Source organism: Lepidochelys kempii, chromosome 1, assembly GCF_965140285.1.
Source record: "Lepidochelys kempii isolate rLepKem1 chromosome 1, rLepKem1.hap1, whole genome shotgun sequence".
NCBI lineage: Eukaryota > Metazoa > Chordata > Testudines > Cheloniidae > Lepidochelys > Lepidochelys kempii.
In genome coordinates, this window is record NC_136380.1 from 141,040,583 (window position 1) to 141,058,621 (window position 18,039).

Below are 18,039 nucleotides of genomic sequence, written 5' to 3' on the forward strand. Positions count from 1 at the left end.
ATTTAATCATGCCAGGTAGTATGCCTTACTCTTTTCCCAGAAGAATAAAAGCTCCATAAACCCAACCCCAACCCCAGATTCTCATATTATATTACAAATACCTATGTCGATATCGTGTATATCTATATCTCCCACTGGAAGGGCCTAGGAAATTCATAATGGCAGGAATAAGCTCTATTAGAAATGGGTAAAGTTTCTCTGCCCACCCCCATACCATATCATCGAGCTCTTCCTCTATCAGTGTGGAATTGAGGCGTACAGTAAATTTTCTAAATATTTAGTATTTGACTTACTGTGGCAAAAAAAAATATTTTTTTTTAAAAAGCCAATATCAGAGGCAAGCCGTGCAGAAGGAATTAATAACTTTTCTGTTACTAGCAAGATGATGCTCAATGGTGGAAGGAAATTTTTGTTTGTTTGCTTGTGTTTGTTTGGTTTTTGGCGCTCTAGAACAATTGTGGCATTTTCCTTTGGGTGCTGTTCTCACTTATTTTCACCTGAAACCACCCTCCTAACCAAAATTACTTTATTCTTATCTCTAGAGGCTCTCCCAGCAGCTACCAAAAGAAGACTGGATGCCAGAATCTCTGGAATAGCTGCATTTAGAAAGCCCCATCTCCTGTGATGGGAAATCATACTCTAAGGACATTCTGTAGAACATTTACCCCCCGAAGAGGCTGAAGCTGCAGGAACAGAAATACCCACATGCATCTCCTTTCTGTGCAGATAACTGTGTGTGCCATGTAAGATACCACGAGAGTGAATGCTCTCTTGGGGAATCACGGCAGCTGGCAAAGCTAAAGGAACATACACCATTAAACCAGGAACAGGGTGTTGTTGCCCCCTGCTGGAGGCCCTGCCACCTTGACACCACCACCCTCAGATGGCCTTTTGAAGAAAAGGAGGAGTGAGTTCATTCTTTCAAGAGCTGCCTAGAGAGGCCATCCAGGATCAGCTGCTAGCAGAACCCCGCAGGCCGGAGACATTTTAAGCTGGCCTGCGAGCCACATCATGTGGCTTGGCCCTGCTCCGGCTAGGGTGCTGGGTCGCGGTCGAGCCGCCTCGGCCCTGCTCCAGCGGGGGCACAGGGTCGGGGCCGCACCACGCAGCTCCCGGAAGCCGCGGCATGGCCCTGCTCTTGCTCCTACGCGCTCCAATGGGAGCTGCAGGGGCGGTGCCTGCGGATTTGGCAGCGTGCAGAGATGCCTGGCTGCGCCTCTGCATAAGAGTTGGAGAAGGGACATGCTACTGCTTTCGAGAGCCGCTTGAGGTAAGCGTCGCTCGGAGCCTGCACCCCCTGAGCCTCTCCCCACGCCCCAAACACCCTGCCCCAACCTTGATCCCCCTCCAGCTCTCCAAACCCCTCAATCCCAGCCCGTAGCACCCTCCTGCACTCTAAACCTCTCATCCTCAGGCCCACCCCAGAGTCCACACACCTCCACCCAGAACCTGTACCCCTTCCCGGACACCTGCCCCAGCCCTGATCAACCTCCCACCCTCCCAACCCCTTGGTCCCAGCCAGATCACCCTCCTACACCCCAAACTCCTCATCCTCACCCGCAACCCAACCCCATCGTTGTGAGCATTCATGGCCCGCCATACAATTTCTATTCCCTGATGTGGCCCTTGGGGCAAAAAGTTTGCCCACCCCGATCTAGAAGGGCGATGAGCAAGCAGAATCCAATCAGGGCCCAGCAAGGGGCAACACCACCACATTACTGGCTGTTTCTTCCAGGAGCCAGTTCTGGGTGAAGTTGAGATGGGGAGGAAGAATGTCTCCAGTCTTAACCCAAGAAACCCAGCTTGGTCAGAGGCCACACTCTGACCACAGCTTATTGTAGTTGGACCAGCGAAGAAGTGTTAAATTTAGATTATGAAATTTAAAGCCCAGGTGGCCATCTTGAGTTAAATATCAATTTACAGTTGTAAAATGAGGGCGGGCAAAGCCCCACTGGCCCAGACAAGACCGTGATACCACCACAGATAGTAAGACAATCCCAATAACATTCCACCTAACTTACAAAGGGATAGAACATTATATCCAACTAGGTTGGTAAGAGAGTATGGTTATTCCTCCCATCCCAAAGAAGTCTCTCTCTCTCTCTCACACACACACACACACACCCATTTTCTTGTTTCTTGGGCAATATTAACACAGACAGAGATATCACCTAGCTATAGCTAGAAGAGCCTGATTGCTTTTTGTCAAGGGCTAAAGGCCACAACACACCTTGAACTTCTGAATGTCCTGGAGACCTTTCATCAAAACATACTACAGTCTCATCTCACATTAGATAATTAAAGATTTCTAGTCCTACCAAGACTTAGACATCACAGCCACCATTTGGCATCATAATTCAGGCTGAGAGTTTGTCACAGAGGTCATGGATTCTGTGACTTTCCGTGACCTCCATGACTTCTGCAGCAGCTGGTATGTCTGGCTCAGGGACAGCTCAGGCAGCCCCTGCACCAGGCGCAGGGCGTCTCTGGCCCCCGCCCTGCGAAGTTTGAGTGTTGGAGGAGGCAGAGGGTTGGGGCACCGAACAGGGTGAAGCAGGCTCTGGGAACCGCGACCAGTGGAAGTTGCAGGGGCAGTGCCTGCAGGCGGAGGCAACGCGCCGAGCTGTGTGGCCACTCCTCCACCTAGGACCTGATCCAGGGGGGATGTCGGTACTTCTGGCACCCCCCTGGTAAGTGCTGCTCAGAGCCCACCTCATCCCGTCCAGTGCCCCAACCCCCGGCTCCTCACACACACAAACTCTGCTGAGGGGGATGGACAGCACCGGCTAGGGAGCCTGCGAGCCCCAACCCTCCCCACCAGCACCAGCGGGGTCCTATGCTGCACACCACCACCTCCCTCCCCCACCCCGAAGCTGCCAGGCCGCCCTCCCCCAAGTAGCTCCCCCTCCCAAGTTTTATTCACTGATATTTTTAGTACAAGTCATGGACAGGTCACCGGCCGTGAATTTTTGTTTACTGCCCAGGAACTGTCTGTGACTTTTACTAAAACTACCTGTGACTAAAACGTAGCTTTAATCATAATGGATCCAAAATACCCACAAGTGAGATCATGGGCCCGCCCTCCCCCAAGTAGCTCCCCCTCCCAAGTTTTATTCACTGATATTTTTAGTACAAGTCATGGACAGGTCACCGGCCGTGAATTTTTGTTTACTGCCCAGGAACTGTCTGTGACTTTTACTAAAACTACCTGTGACTAAAACGTAGCTTTAATCATAATGGATCCAAAATACCCACAAGTGAGATCATGGGCATCATAAAGAAGCTAGAGATGGAATAAACCATTTTAATGCATAATGGTGAAGTTATCATGCTCTTTCTGCACTGGAGGCTAAAGTCTAAAGGACAATTCTGTTCATTGGATAGTTTGCATTTGGTTGCCCGCTTTGGTCCACCCGTGAGACCACAGATTACGAGAATGCCATTGCTAGCCTTCCGGGGGAACCATTAAGATAAGGAATTTATCAGTCGTGGCACCTTTTCAGGGATCTGGGAAGAAAGATCTGCTGGTGAGAACCTCTGGCCCCTGTATGGGAACCACAAAACAAAAGAAACATGTATACAGAGAGACCAACAATACAGCGCCGAGGCCATAAGGGGCCCACTGCCTGTAAAACAAATAGCAAGACCTGTAGCATACGTGAGATGAAGTCCAATACCACTTCTTAGAAAGAATTTACTTTCAATCAGAGCTTGAATCAGACACCTAACTAAGGGTCCTACTAATTTTCCATATTGTTCATAGATGCATATATCCCCTTGTGGTGGGCTGAGTGGTCTGTTAGTTGGGAAGCATCTCCATGCTGCAGCCCTGGCGAGATCGCTAGAACTCAGGCGACTTCAGGGTTTAAAGAGGCATGTCACTATTGTAGGCCTTAAATAATTTTTTCACCCTTTGGTCCAGGCAATGAGGGCAGGAGCTTGTGTGGCCCAAACCCTTCTTTTAAAAAAGTCTACTTCTGTAATATGGCCCAACTGTCTCCAGGCCTGACAGCTTGTGAAGTCCCTTTGGTAGGTGTCAGATCCTTCTGCTCTCTTCCAAGAAAACCTATTAGCCTCTATCCTCATCTTGCTGAAAATGAAGTATGTAACTCTGTCAGAGCCACCCCTCACCCTGCAGTTCTTGAGGTGGACAGGCCTCCTCTCAGTTGCTATGAATGAACCTTTCCAAAACCGGGGGGGGGGGGGGAGAAGAGAGAAAGGAAGAGTAGGAACTCTAGGCTCACTCCCAGTACTGACTCTTCAAATTACACTGCCTCCCCATTCCCTGGCTGCTGCAAGAAGAAGAGTGAAAGAAACGGATCAATACCGTACAACTCTCCTAGTCTTTATTTTTGAATCCTCTTTCTCCATAAATAATTCCAGTCCTTGCCTCTGACGCTGCACCCAAGGAGCAGTGTAAAATTGATATGACTTCATTTTATTCTGAATAGCACCAGTAAAATTGACCATACTGCTGTTAATTGGACTTTGCAGCTGCTTGGGGAAGCTATAAGCTGCTGCAGAGGAACTGGAACATATATCTTTGCAACCATAAGTGCGAGAAACAATTTTTTGAAACGGAAGTTAAATTTAATTAAACACAGATGTGTCCTCCCCAGGAAACTTCCTGCTCACTGATACTTCTTTAATTCTGAACCCTATCAGGAAATTCCAAAGTTATTTTTTTAAGTGTGTGTGACTTGATGATGGTATACAAAACAGCAGCTGGCACAGAAAGGGTGAAATTTCACAGAAACTGGATAATTGTAAGCATTTTTCAAAAAAAGCTAAGAAATCCACAGCTCTGGAGGGTGGCGAATAGGGTAAATCGAAGGAATGTGAAAATCATTGAAAAATAACATTTTGAAAAAAAGACATCCAAGTTCCCATGTATCAAAAATAGCACATAAAAGCCTAACCGTGCTTTATAATTTATAGGACTGAGTTTCAGTTATTAAATCAAGTTCATTTTTAAAAGCATACTAAAGGATTTGCACATCCATATTTCAAAACATGTTTTGAATAATACATTCTGCCAACTTTTTTTTTTTGGGGGGGGGGGCGGATTTTGGCCTAGATACTCTCAGGTATTTAGGTGCTGTGGAAGTAGAATGAATTATATTGAAATTATAATTCATTAAAGAAATGCTGCTTGAAGGTTTTGTTGAAATATAGTTGTCAGGAAGAGAAACATTAAGGAGTGTGAGACAATGGGTCCTCAAACTAATTAACTTAGAGCTCCTACTGAGCTAGGAGATTGGCAAACGTTAGTATGCAAATAAGATATGTATGTATACTTGTCAGTTTCTGCTTCCTTTTGTCTCCTATGTTAAATTGGCTTTCCCTTATCTGTTTAAATAAGTTAGCTTGAGCTTTTGCAGGAGGCTCACATATCTGGGTGCATTGGCAAAGCGTTTTGCTAATAAACAGAGTGGTCTAACAAATTCAGTAAGTCTTGAATCTGACTTTGACAGTGCCTAACTTTCGTTGATTTCAAGTGGAGATCTGCTGTGCTAGATCTCTCTGGAACAGATTTGCTTGCATCCTAAATTGCACAGTGCTTTAGGAGAGGAGAAAAGCATCTCATGGACAATGAGATCAAACTAATTTTACTTGTAAGCTCTGCTTATGCATTAATAGCCTACACCTGCTCCTACTGAAGGCAAGAGGAAACCTCTCAGTGACACCAGGGAGCACAGGATCTAGCCCTAGATCACTGGACTACTTAACTTTTTTCAGCAACTTTTACTTCAAAACAATGTACATGATGCCTCAATAATGTCAAACACATATCTCTAACCCTGACAAGTTAACCATTTTTTCCCCCAACATGCAATGTACACTCTCCTTAGCACTCCTTCCCTGACATGAGGAGACGAAATCCAGCACCAAAGCAATTCAAGCTATTTTGATCTGAAAACTGAATGTTCGTTCCTATGCCAACATGATCAGCTATGCATGACATCATACAACTGTCAATCTAAATTGTAACAAAAATCCCATAAGACAGAATCAAAACCAATTATCAACTTCCCTGTTAGGGACTGACACAGTGAACTCACTACTACAGGTTTCAGAGTAGCAGCTGTATTAGTCTGTATTCGCAAAAAGAAAAGGAGGACTTGTGGCACCTTAGAGACTAACCAATTTATTTCAGCATAAGCTTTTGTGAGCTACAGCTCACCGATGAAGTGAGCTGTAGCTCACGAAAGCTTTAACCAATTTATTTGAGCAAAAGCTTTCGTGAGCTACAGCTCACTTCATCAGTGAGTTGTAGCTCACGAAAGCTTATGCTGAAATAAATTGGTTAGTCTCTAAGGTGCCACAAGTCCTCCTTTTCTTTTTACTGTAAGGAGAGTGATCACATAAGATGAGCTATTACCAGCGGGGGGGGGGAGGGGGGACCTTTTGTAATGATAATCAAGGTGGGCCATTTCCAGCAGTTGACAAGAACTTCTGAGGAACGGGGGGGAGGGAGGGGAAACATGGGGAAATAGTTTTACTTTGTGTAATGACACATCCACTCCCAGTCTCTATTCAAGCCTAAGTTAATTGTATCCAGTTTGCAAATTAATTCCAATTCAGCAGTCTCTCGTTGGAGTCTGGTTTTGAAGGTTTTTTGTTGAAGAATTGCCACTTTTAGGCCTGTAATCGAGTGACCAGAGAGATTGAAGTGTTCTCCGACTGGTTTTTCAATGTTATAATTCTTGACGTCTGATTTGTGTCCATTTATTCTTTTACGTAGAGACTGTCCAGTTTGATCAATGTACATGGCAGAGGGGCATTGCTGGCACATGATGGCATATGTCACATTGGTAGATGTGCAGGTGAACGAGCCTCTGATAGTGTGGCTGATGTGATTAGGCTATGATGGTGTCCTCTGAATAGATATGTGGACACAGTTGGCAATGGGCTTTGTTGCAAGGATAGGTTCCTGGGTTAGTGGTTCTGTTGTGTGGTTGCTGGTGAGTATTTGCTTCAGGTTGGGGGCTGTCTGTAAGCAAGGACTGGCCTGTCTCCCAAGATCTGTGAGAGTGATGGGTCGTCCTTCAGGATAGGTTGTAGATCCTTGATGATGCGTTGGAGAGGTTTTAGTTGGGGGCTGAAGGTGAAGGCTAGTGGCATTCTGTTATTTTCTTTGTTGGGCCTGTCCTGTAGTAGGTGACTTCTGGGACTACTACAGTACCAGGGACAGAGGTTTGGGGTTTGTTTGTTTTTTTTATTTGCTACTTTGGGTTTATGAAACAAAATTTTAAATGCCTATTATATGCACCAGGAGTTTTCACATAAATTTAAGATACATTTTGCTGAAGAATGTGGAGTGACAGAAGACAGAGTTGATTAAATTATTGCCAACATATCTACACCTCCCCCTCCCCCCCGCAACCTCCAGCTATTTACAGGAACTTGAGAGAACAGACTTTTTTTGGTAATTACACAACAATTTTCCCTCATTGGTTATGGCTATTTACTAGTTCCTGTCCCTATTTATTGCCATTATTGAACAGAAACAAATCCCCCCAAGAAGACCTAGTCAGAGTAAAAGGAACTTTAACAACATGACAAAAATTCAGAGAAGCGATGACAATCAGAGTTATTGCTACCTTAACCCACACCACCGTGTCTTATCAAGAATATCACAGATTGTTACTGTATAGCAAGAACTATGTTAATTAATATCACCAACTTTCTGGAGATGTCTGAAGTGTCTACGCACAATAGAAGTGTTATTAAAGTCTTTGCCACTATTCCACGGAAGTAACAGAAGCCATATGGTCATACAACCTTCTGTTCTAACATGACTTCTCACACCACAAATACTGTCACCTGAAACTAGAGTGTGCAGTTAATGTGGCAATCGAAAGGTTTAGAGTTTCTCTATGACAAGCAGGAAACTTAAAGTTCCATCTGTACATCATGTAGGTTTCATGTAAATTGATAAACCATACGCTGTACAATATAACCAGAAAATCAGAACTGAAAGAGGGCAATAATGGTTTTCAAAATCTCAAAACTAAAACTTAAAGATAACATTTGAGTTACATAAATCCAGGGGGGGGGGGGAAATTAGCTGTAATTTGTATTTTTGTAACTAACCACAACAATGAAATTATTAGCATGGAATTAAAAATTTGGAGCAGAAATAATAGCAATTTTCACCATTCTGCTTTTCATGTAACATTACCTATAAATCTCAGTAAGAGGACAATGATTCTTCCGGGATTTGTATTTTTTAAATATTAAGTAATTTTTACTAGTTATCATGGACTGTTCAATTATTTAAAAATCAATTGCCTTGAATATGTATTTTTGGTACACAATATTTCTATTATACCATGGTTATAAACAGAAACTTCATTTACGCAGTTGCACGGTAGTTAATACTCTGTCAACACTTTACAATAAATACAATTTATAAGTGGTTTTCAATCTGGCCATAAAAATTCAATCTGCATTGAAACTTGTTAGATAAGGTCCTAATCCAGAGATAAATATTTTTTTTAAATAAACAGAACTTGCTTTCAGCATGAATTAAAAAAAAATACTGTAAATAAATATTTTAAACATAAAAGGGATATTACACTGCATGCTAATGATGATCAAGTTAAACTGATGTGAAGTGGTATGGAAGAAGATTGTTGAAAAGCATCTCCCTGGAATGGTTAAAGTTTGAGATTGTAAGGGGGCTAGTGCACGTTGCTCCAACTGAAGACAAGTCGAGGGAAGCTAAGCCATGTTGGTGTGGACATATCCAGTTGATATCAGAGAGCTCTGTCGGAAGCATGGCTCTTGCAATGACTGTTTTTGGAACAATTTGCATGGTGGGGGTGCCAAGAGCCACTGAACCAAAGTTTAAACACTGTATATAATGGAAACCACTTCAAGACAGGAGATGCGGCAGCAGCCGCAGTTCCAGCACCTATGACAAAAGCTGACTATGAGGGAAACCTATGCAAGACCTGGTACGTGGATGGATATTGGCAGACTTCAGGGAGATCAACCTGCATGACAGCCTGAATCATGAGTTTTGGAAGATGGCTATAGAAGTCACTGACCCCAAATAGGAAAGCAACAAGAAAGACAACAACTCTAAATAATTATTTATAGTATCTATAGTGGGGCGGACTGGCCGCCCACAGTCCCAGAGGGGGAGGAACCCTCATTGAACCCTAGTGGGCGGAGCCATGCCACACTCAATCCTTCTCCTGGAAGTCAGTGGGTGGGGCTGGAAGTACAAAAGGTGTGCCGCAGAACTCAGTGAGGAGGCAGCTGCCACCCGAGGAGCCAGACGCCTCCTGTGAGCTCCCTGTGAGGCCAGCTCAATCCCACCCCCCCGTATTTCTCCCCCCGCTGCAGAAAGTTCTGCAAACTCCCACCCCATTTACTGCACCCATCACTCCTCAGCTGCAGGGGGAGGGATCCCTGTGCAGGGAGCTGCTCCCCATCTATCCATGCATCCAGACCCCCTCATACCCAGACCCTGCTACTGAGCCTCACCCCCTCACACTCAGAACCCCATTTGATGAATCCCACTCGCCCTGCACTGCCCCAATGAGCCACCTGTACCCAGATCCCCACCCCGCTGAGCCCAACCAGCTGCACCTGGTTCCCCACCCCACTGAGTCACACTCCCCCAGCATCTGCCCCCCCCCCACCCAGATCCCCTGCTGAGCTTTATTCCTCCCACACCCAGACACCCCACACCCCACTGAGCCCCAACCACCTTCACCTGGACCCCCCCGCAGAGACCCATTATTGTTGCACCCAGAACACCACTCCCCCAAAGCCCCTCTGCATCCAGATCCCTCCCGTACCCGGATCCCCCACTGAGCCGCCCACACCCAGGTTGCCCCACACAGAACCCTCTCAACCCACACCTGGATCCCCCACGCACTAAGCCCCTCCAAACTTGGATCCTGCCTTGCTGAGCCTGCCTGCCCACCCACAACTGGTGCATCTTGCACGGAGGGGCAAGGCCATGGGGTGTTTCTGGGGCAGGCCCGGTCCTTCCACTGTGTCAGGGTTAGGTGCAGCCTCACTGTTGAGTCTTTGTCGTGGTGGGGGGCTGCACAGTGATCTCCTACTTCTGTGCAGCCACTGGCCTGTGCTCCCGAATGCCATCCTGGAGCCTCCACATTTATTTGACAAATAAAATTTGCAGAATTTTGCAGAATATTAAAATACTGTATGCAGAATTTTTAATATTTTGGCACAGAATGTCCTCAGGAGCATACTATGAGTAGTCCCATTACTTCAGCAAAGAGAGAGATTAGGTGAAGAGCTGGTTGGGAATTTTCTAATGGAACAATTGCAATTCCACAAAATCAAAATTTTCCCTCCAATTTTTTTTATTTTCTATCAATAAATTTGAAATGAAATATTTGGTTTCAGGTCAGTTCAATGCCATTTCAGGACAAAACAAAATGTTGAAGTGTTGGAGTTTCCCACAGGATGGAAATTCAGAATTATGTGTTGCTCTGGTTACTTGATTTCCTTTGGGACTACTCACAATAATAAGCATTACACCTGGTAGTAAATATTTGCACAATTCAGCTCCAAAAGAAATAAAAATTAACAATAAACCTACATTACTGTACATCCTATAAGTGTAGCTGCCTTCCTAATGTAAGGATATTCTGCTACCATTGTACTTTCATATTTTAGTTTTAAGGATACTGAACTTGGGGAATGACAAAGGACACAATCCTTATTAACCTGAATACATCTATTACATGGGAAGGCAAGCAGTCTCTATCCTAACCATATGAGTCATGATGTGCACTGGTTGTTTTACATTATATTCACCAACCAAAAGCCAGCTCCCTTAATAAGCATGCAGTGCATAGAAATTCACTGGTTTTACAGTACAGGGCAGGAGAACTGTCTCAGCACAGTCCACTCATGCTACTTTTGTCCGAATGTTGTCACTTCTAGTCTTCAAAAAATTGAAGATGCCTTCACAATTTATGCTGATATTAATGATCTTTGATGGTTATTCATACAAGACCCCACCGATTATATAAATAGGCTATAAATTTCTCTCTCTTGAAAAGGAGTTCTACTCCTGGGAGAATTCTGTGCCATTGCACATGCGCAAAATTCATGTCCCCTGCAGATTTCTTTGATTCCCCGCAGAAAAATGACTTCTGACAGGGCAGCCACAAGAGTGGTCATGCGCCCTCCCCCGCAGCATGTCGTTTCAGGCACCTGGGGCAGCCAGTGGAGAGGTAAAATCACTGCGGGGGATAGAGACAGGCCTGGGGACACCTCAGCCACAGGCTCCTACCCTGCACTGCGCTCTGCTGCTAGTACCAGCTAGGCTAGGGGCAGGGAAGGGTGGGACTTTCTCTTCCCCTGCAAGAAGTGGCTGGGACTGGGTCAAACCCACCCCAGAAACCTCCTCAGCAGTGCATCACCCCTCCCCTGCTCCTCAGCCACAGGTGGGAGGAGTCACTACAGGGAGCTGTTCCCCATCCGCCCAACCCACAGGCATCCGGACCCTCCCCCATACCCAGGCCCCCTCCAGCCAACCCCACCAAATCTCACCCCTTGCATCCGGAGCCTCCATGCACCCAGACCACCCCACCAAACTCCACTCCCCTTGCACCTGGATCCGCTCACTAAGCCCCCCACACTCAGACCTTCTGCTGAGCCCCAACCATCTTCACCTGGACCCCCTTGCAGCGTCCCATTCCCCCTACACCCCCCCCAATGAGCCCCTGTGCATCCAGAGCTCCCTGCACCCGGACTCCCTCACCGAGCAACGTGCACCCAGATTGCCCCACACAGAATCCTCTCACCCCACACCTGGATCCCCCCGGATTAAGCCCCTCCACGCTTAAATCCTGCTGGGCTGAGTCTGCTTGCCCTATACCTGGATCGGGGGTCAGGGCCGGGCATGCAAGACTCTGTCCCTCTTGCTTGTTATCTTGTTGTACCTGGCACGGAGGGGCAAGATCCCAGAATATTTCTGGGGCAGTCCTGGCCCTTGCGCTGTGTCAAGGTTGGGTGCAGCTTTACCGCTGAGTCCGTGTCCCAGGAGGGAGCGGGCTGCAGGGTGGCCTCTCACCTCTGTGTAGCCAGTGGCCTGTACTCCCCATTGCCATGCTGAAGCCTCCACATTTACAAATAAAATACACAGAATTCTGAAAAATTTGAACTTATGTGCAGAATTTTTATTTTTTTGGCACAGAATTCCCTCAGAAGTAGAGTTCTGAAGGGGGATCCCACCAGAGAGACTTATGCAAAGATAATGATCGTCTACTGTAGCAGTACTATAGAAGAGACTTGGGGAAAACTGAAATATAAGTGTTGTGGGTGGAGAAGAAAATCTGTACAAAGATTTATGTGAATGATAGAAAAAATATTAGTACAGAACCATTTCAACTGTATAATGCCTGTAATGCTATCAACCAAATCTGGGACTGCCTAAATTTTTTAAACTAAGGGCTGTATGAAAGTTGACAGGTGCAGAGGAACACACAGCTCAGGAGAAGACTTCCCTTAGAGGTGAATTTATTAAAATTGGAACTCTATATCCTAGTAGAAAAAGGATAGGGAAGTACAAGTAGGAGCTAGTGAGGAACAGTCAAACATAAACGAGTCCCATTTAAAAGTAACGTGAAGACAAAACTGAATATTGACAAAATGTGAGAGTGCTTATATCGAAATACTAGAAATGTAAATACTAAGATGGGTGAACTTGAGTACCTGGCATTGAATGAGGATATTGATAAATAAGGACTGCAGAAACTTGGAGGAATGAGGATAATCCAAGTGACATGGTAATACCAGAGTACAAAATACATAGGAATGACACAGTAGGTTGCACTGATGGGGGGGGGGGGTGAAGAGTGGCACTATGTGTGAATCAAAAAGTAAAAATCTTAAATGATAGAGATTCCATGCTTGAACAATAAGAGTATAGGAGGACGAATATGCTACCGACCACCTGAGCAGGATAGTGACAGTGACTGTAAAATATTCAGAGAGATTAGAGAGGCCACCAAGGCAGAAAACACAACAGTAATTGAGAATTTCAATTATCCCCATATTGACTAGGGCAGTGGTCCCCAACCTTTCTTGTGGGAATAGCATATTGCTATTCCCAGAAGATTGTGGCGGGTGCCAAACACCTCGCCGCCGAAATACCGCTGCCAAGAAGTGGCAGCGGCAAGAAGGGTCACCGCTGAAATGCCGCCAAGAAACGGCAACACTTCTCGGCAGCATTTCAGCAGTGGGGTGTCCTGCGGGTGCATAAAAATGCTCCGGTGGGCACCATGGCACCCGCAGGCACCGCGTTGTGGACTCCTGGACTAGGGACGCCATAAATTACTGCTTCTTGGAACAGCTTGTCCTGGAAACCAAAAGGGGAGAGGCAATTCCTGATTTAGTCCTAAGTGGAGCACAGGATCTGGTCCAGGAAGAGACTATAGCTGAATCGCTCAGTAATAGTGACTACAATGTAACTAAATTTAACATCCTTGTAGAGGGAAAAAATGCCAAAACACACACACACACACACACACACCGTACTCCACAGTAGCATTTAAACTTCAATACCGGGAACTACACAAAAATGAGAAAGCTAGCTAAACAGAAATTTAAAGGAACAGTCACAAGGTGAAATTCAAACTGCATGGAGACTATTTAAAAACACCATAATAGAGGCCCAAACTAAACATACACCACAACTCAAAATGAACAGCAAGAGGATCAAAAGAATGTCACGTTAGCTAAACAGCAGAGTAAAAGAGACAGAGGCTAAAAGGCATCCTTTAAAAACTGGAAGTCAAATCCTAGTGAGGATAACACAAAGGAGCATAAACACTGGCAAATCAAGTATAAGAAGGTAGGCCAAGAAAGAATTTGAAGAACTAGCTAAGGACACAAAAAACTAACAGCAATTTTTTAAAAGTACATCAGAAGCAGGAAGCCTGCCAAAAAGTCAGCGGGGCCACTGGATGATTGAGGTGCAAAAGGAGCACTCAGAAAAATCAGGGCATTGTGGAGAAGCAGTCTTCACTACAGAGAATGCAAGGTTGTCTCCCACACCTAAGCCATTCTTTTTAGGTGACAAATCCAAGGAACTGTCCCAGAGTTAGGTGTCAACTGAGAAGGGTTTTAGAACAAATTGGTAAATTAAACAGTAACAAGTAACCAGGACCAGATGGTATTCGCCCAAGAGTTCTGAAATTCAACTATTAACTGTGGTATATAAAACTTATCACTTAAATCAGCCTCCATACTAGATGAATGCAGGATACCTAAAAGTAACACTGTGTGACACTTAGTACCTCAAAATAGCATCCTGGAAACCCCACATTCATCTCTGTAATGTGATTATAATGGGTTTTGTACAAAGTATGCCTTGTGAGGTATCATTTAAGTTGTCTTGGTTTGCTGAACGTTAATATCCTTTTGAATTGTGTGTACTACCATTGTAAGTGAACTACGAAGTATTGGTATATGTCTTACTGAAATACATTGTGAAGCTGGGAGACGTTCACAGCCAGCCTTTCAGTAGCAACCAAAGGAGCAAGTATCACTGGCCAGAAAGGAGCTGATGGGCCATCAGAAAGATTCCACTCTCTCAGGGACTCCTCACAGAGGTTGTGTACACAACTGGGGCTGCCTAACCCCCACGCCACAGCAAGCATCATTCTAGAACCTGGAGAGAAAGTATAAATGAGACTTTGAACTGGGGATATTGGTCCCAGGCTGAAAAGAAATACAGTCTGTGTATTAAGTACTGTGAGCTGTCTAACATGTATGAGGGTGAGAAGAGCTGTTTGATTAAAATCTTGCTTACTCTGCTAAAGTTACAATTTAGACTGTGTTTCTATTTTTATTTCTTATGAAACCAACTTTGATCTCTGTGCCTTCTACTTATCACTTCAAATCTATCTTTCTGTAGTTAATAAATCTGCTTTATATTTTACCTAAAACAGTGTGGTTTGGGTTGAAGTGCTTGGGGAATCTTAGCTCAGGTTAACAAGGGCTGCTGCATGTCTACAAACCTCTGTTGGAGTGGCGAATTAATGAGCTTGCACTATCCAAGGGAGTCTTGAGCAGTGTAAGACGGTATATTTCTGGGGTGTAAGGCTGGGGTAATATGCTGTTGCCTCTGTATGATTCATGAGTGGCTTAGAGAGCATTTATGCAAATTAGCTGGGTGAGTCTCCACATGCTGATGGTTTCAGAGTAGCAGCCATGTTAGTCTGTATCCACAAAAAGAAAAGTAGGACTTGTGGCACCTTAGAGACCAACAAATTTGATGGATGAGCGATCACTGGGCCTGGAGGGGTATTGCTGTTTGTCACCGACATAGCACTGAGAGAGACAGCCCAGGCTGGAGAGTTAAGGAGGCACAGAAGCACAGTTCCAGGTTTTACACTGGGGATCCCAACACACACTGATTTTTAAGAAAGAGTCCAGAGGCGATCCTGGCAATTACATGCCTGTAAACCTAACTAAATACCAGGCAGATTGCTTAAAACTATAGTAAAGAACACAACTGTCAGACACATAGAGGAACATGATATGTTGAGGAAGAGTCAACATGGCTTTTGTAAAAGAAAATCATATTTCACCAATCTATGAGAATTCTCTGCAGGAATCAACAAGCACGTGAACAAGGATGATCCAGTCAATACAATGTACTTCAGAAACTTTCATAAAGCCTTTGAAAAGGTCCGTCACCAAAGGGCTCTTAAGCAGTCATGGGTCAGTAACTGGTTAAAAGAGAGGAAACAAGAATAGTAATTAAATGGTCAGTTTTCACCATGGAAAGAGGTAAATAGCAGGGTCCCTCAAGGATCTCTACTGGGACCTGTGTTGTTCAACAAATTTATGAATGATCTGGAAAAGGGGGTGAGAAGTGAGGTGGCAAAATGTGCAAGACAATACAAAATTACTCAAGATAGTAAAGTCCTAAGCAAATTGTGAAGAGTTACAAAGGATCTCACAAAACTGGATGACTGGGCAATAAAATGGCAGATGAAATTCAGTGCTAATAAATGGAAAGTAATGCACATTGGACGATATAATTCCAACTATACATACAAAATGATGGGGTCTAAATTAGCCGTTACCACTCAAGATCTTAAGTCATGGTGGATAGTTCTCTGAAATCATTGGCTCGATGTGCAGCAGCAATTTAAAAAGGCTAACAATGTTAGGAACCATTAGGAAAAGGATAGACATTAAAACAGAAAATATCATAATGTCATTATATAAATTCATGGTATGCCCAACACTTGGAATACTGCGTGCAATTCTGGTCGTCCATTCTCAAACAAGACATATTAGGATTGGGAAAGGTACAGAAAAAGGCAATAAAAATGATTAGGGGTATGAATCATCATACATGAGAGAGATTAAAAAGACTGGCACTGTTCATCTTGGAAAAGAGATGAATAAGGGGGATGACAGAGATCTACAAAATCATGAACTGTGTGGATAAAGTGAATAAGCAAGTGTTATTTACCCCTCCACATAACACTAGAACTAAAGATCACTCAATGAAATTAATAGACAGCAGATTTAAAGCAAACACAAGGAAGTACTTATTTGCACACTGCACAACCAACCTTTGGAACTCATTGCCAGGGATTTTGTGAAGGCCAAAAGTATAACTAGGTTCAAAAAAAGAATGAGGAGTTCCTGGAGGACAGATCCATCAACAGCTATTAGCAAAGATGGTCAGGGACAGATGGATAAGTCAGACCCAGTATGGCTGTTCTTATCTTTACTCATTGTATATCCAAGATAAATCAGAAGGATTTTGTGTAGTATTCGCATGCTCTCTCTCTCGCACACACACACCACCCTCCTCAGTGAAAGGAATCATTCCAGCATGCACCACAAAAAAGAGAATTGTAGGAAGTGAGTGGTGTGCATGCACATTGCCTCCTACTGTCTTGAATCAGAGTTGCTCTAGTGCTTGTAATTGCCCCCACCCCAGTGACAAGCCCAGAAAGATAACCAAGTTCAGCTTTTGCTGAAGCAATAAATGCTCCTGTGCTTTTGATATAGAGAATGCCTAGATTGTGTCCCTCATACCATATATGAGCCCTAGCTGAAGACTGTCTGAATGTATACAATTCTATTTATCTAATAGGAAAGGAATAGAGATGGTTTTGGTTTTCTTGGGGTAGGGGTAAGGGTATTTTTTTTGTTTTGGAGAGGGTTAGGTATTGTTGTTTTGATTTTTTAAACAGGAACACAACATTATTTAGTGGAATTCGTGCAGAGCAGGAAATTCCTTGTAGGATAGGTAGAATATTTTACGATTCCAGGATTGTACTCAGCCACACATTTATTACAATCATAATCCAGCATACAGGTCTAGGATTTCCAATTATGCAAATAAGGAATATTATGCAAATTAGTTTAAACATACAGGAAACTCCATGAACTGTGAAGTATCTCACAGGGCTCCCACAGTAAGCAAAGTTTTAGAGACACACGCACTTAACATTTATTAAACATTATCTTGTTGAATGGGCTTTATGAGAATAGTTTTTTCCCCACCAGACCTTTGTATTTGTCACAGACATATCAATATAAAATTAAAGACAATATGTGCAATAAATTGCATGTGATCACCAGACTGGTCAATGCAAAATTTTAAGAATAAGCTAGGAAACAGGACAAAGCCACAATAGTTCTAACCTGTAGCAGTTGGAACCATATTGCTATAGGCTTCTTTTTAGGCCACATTAGATCTAACAGCATTTTCCAGATTTGCCATGCCCTTTAGAGACTGTAGAGAACAAGCACCCTCACTCTAGCATTCATTTGGCTGGCAGTCTGAACAATGCCTGTGTCCCATGAGTTAATTCATCCTTTCCCGCGGGGGAAACAGCTACTCCAGTAAGTGGCCCTTCTGTCTTGTGCACCAATATCTAGGACCAGGATGCTGCCAGTAACAGAGCTTGATTTTTGATTCAGCAGCAAAACAAATTGAAGTGCATCTTCCAAATATAGCAGGTGCTTCAAGCTTTACTGCCTCAATAAGCCAGCTTGCCATACTTT

General features: G+C 44.2%; 1 protein-coding gene across 3 annotated transcripts in view; it reads right to left on the bottom strand.

Moving 5' to 3' along the window:
• The window catches only part of SH3KBP1 (SH3 domain containing kinase binding protein 1), a 339,502-nt gene that overhangs the window by 288,878 nt on the left and 32,585 nt on the right, over positions 1–18,039 (bottom strand). The gene's annotated exons all lie outside the window — the stretch shown is intronic.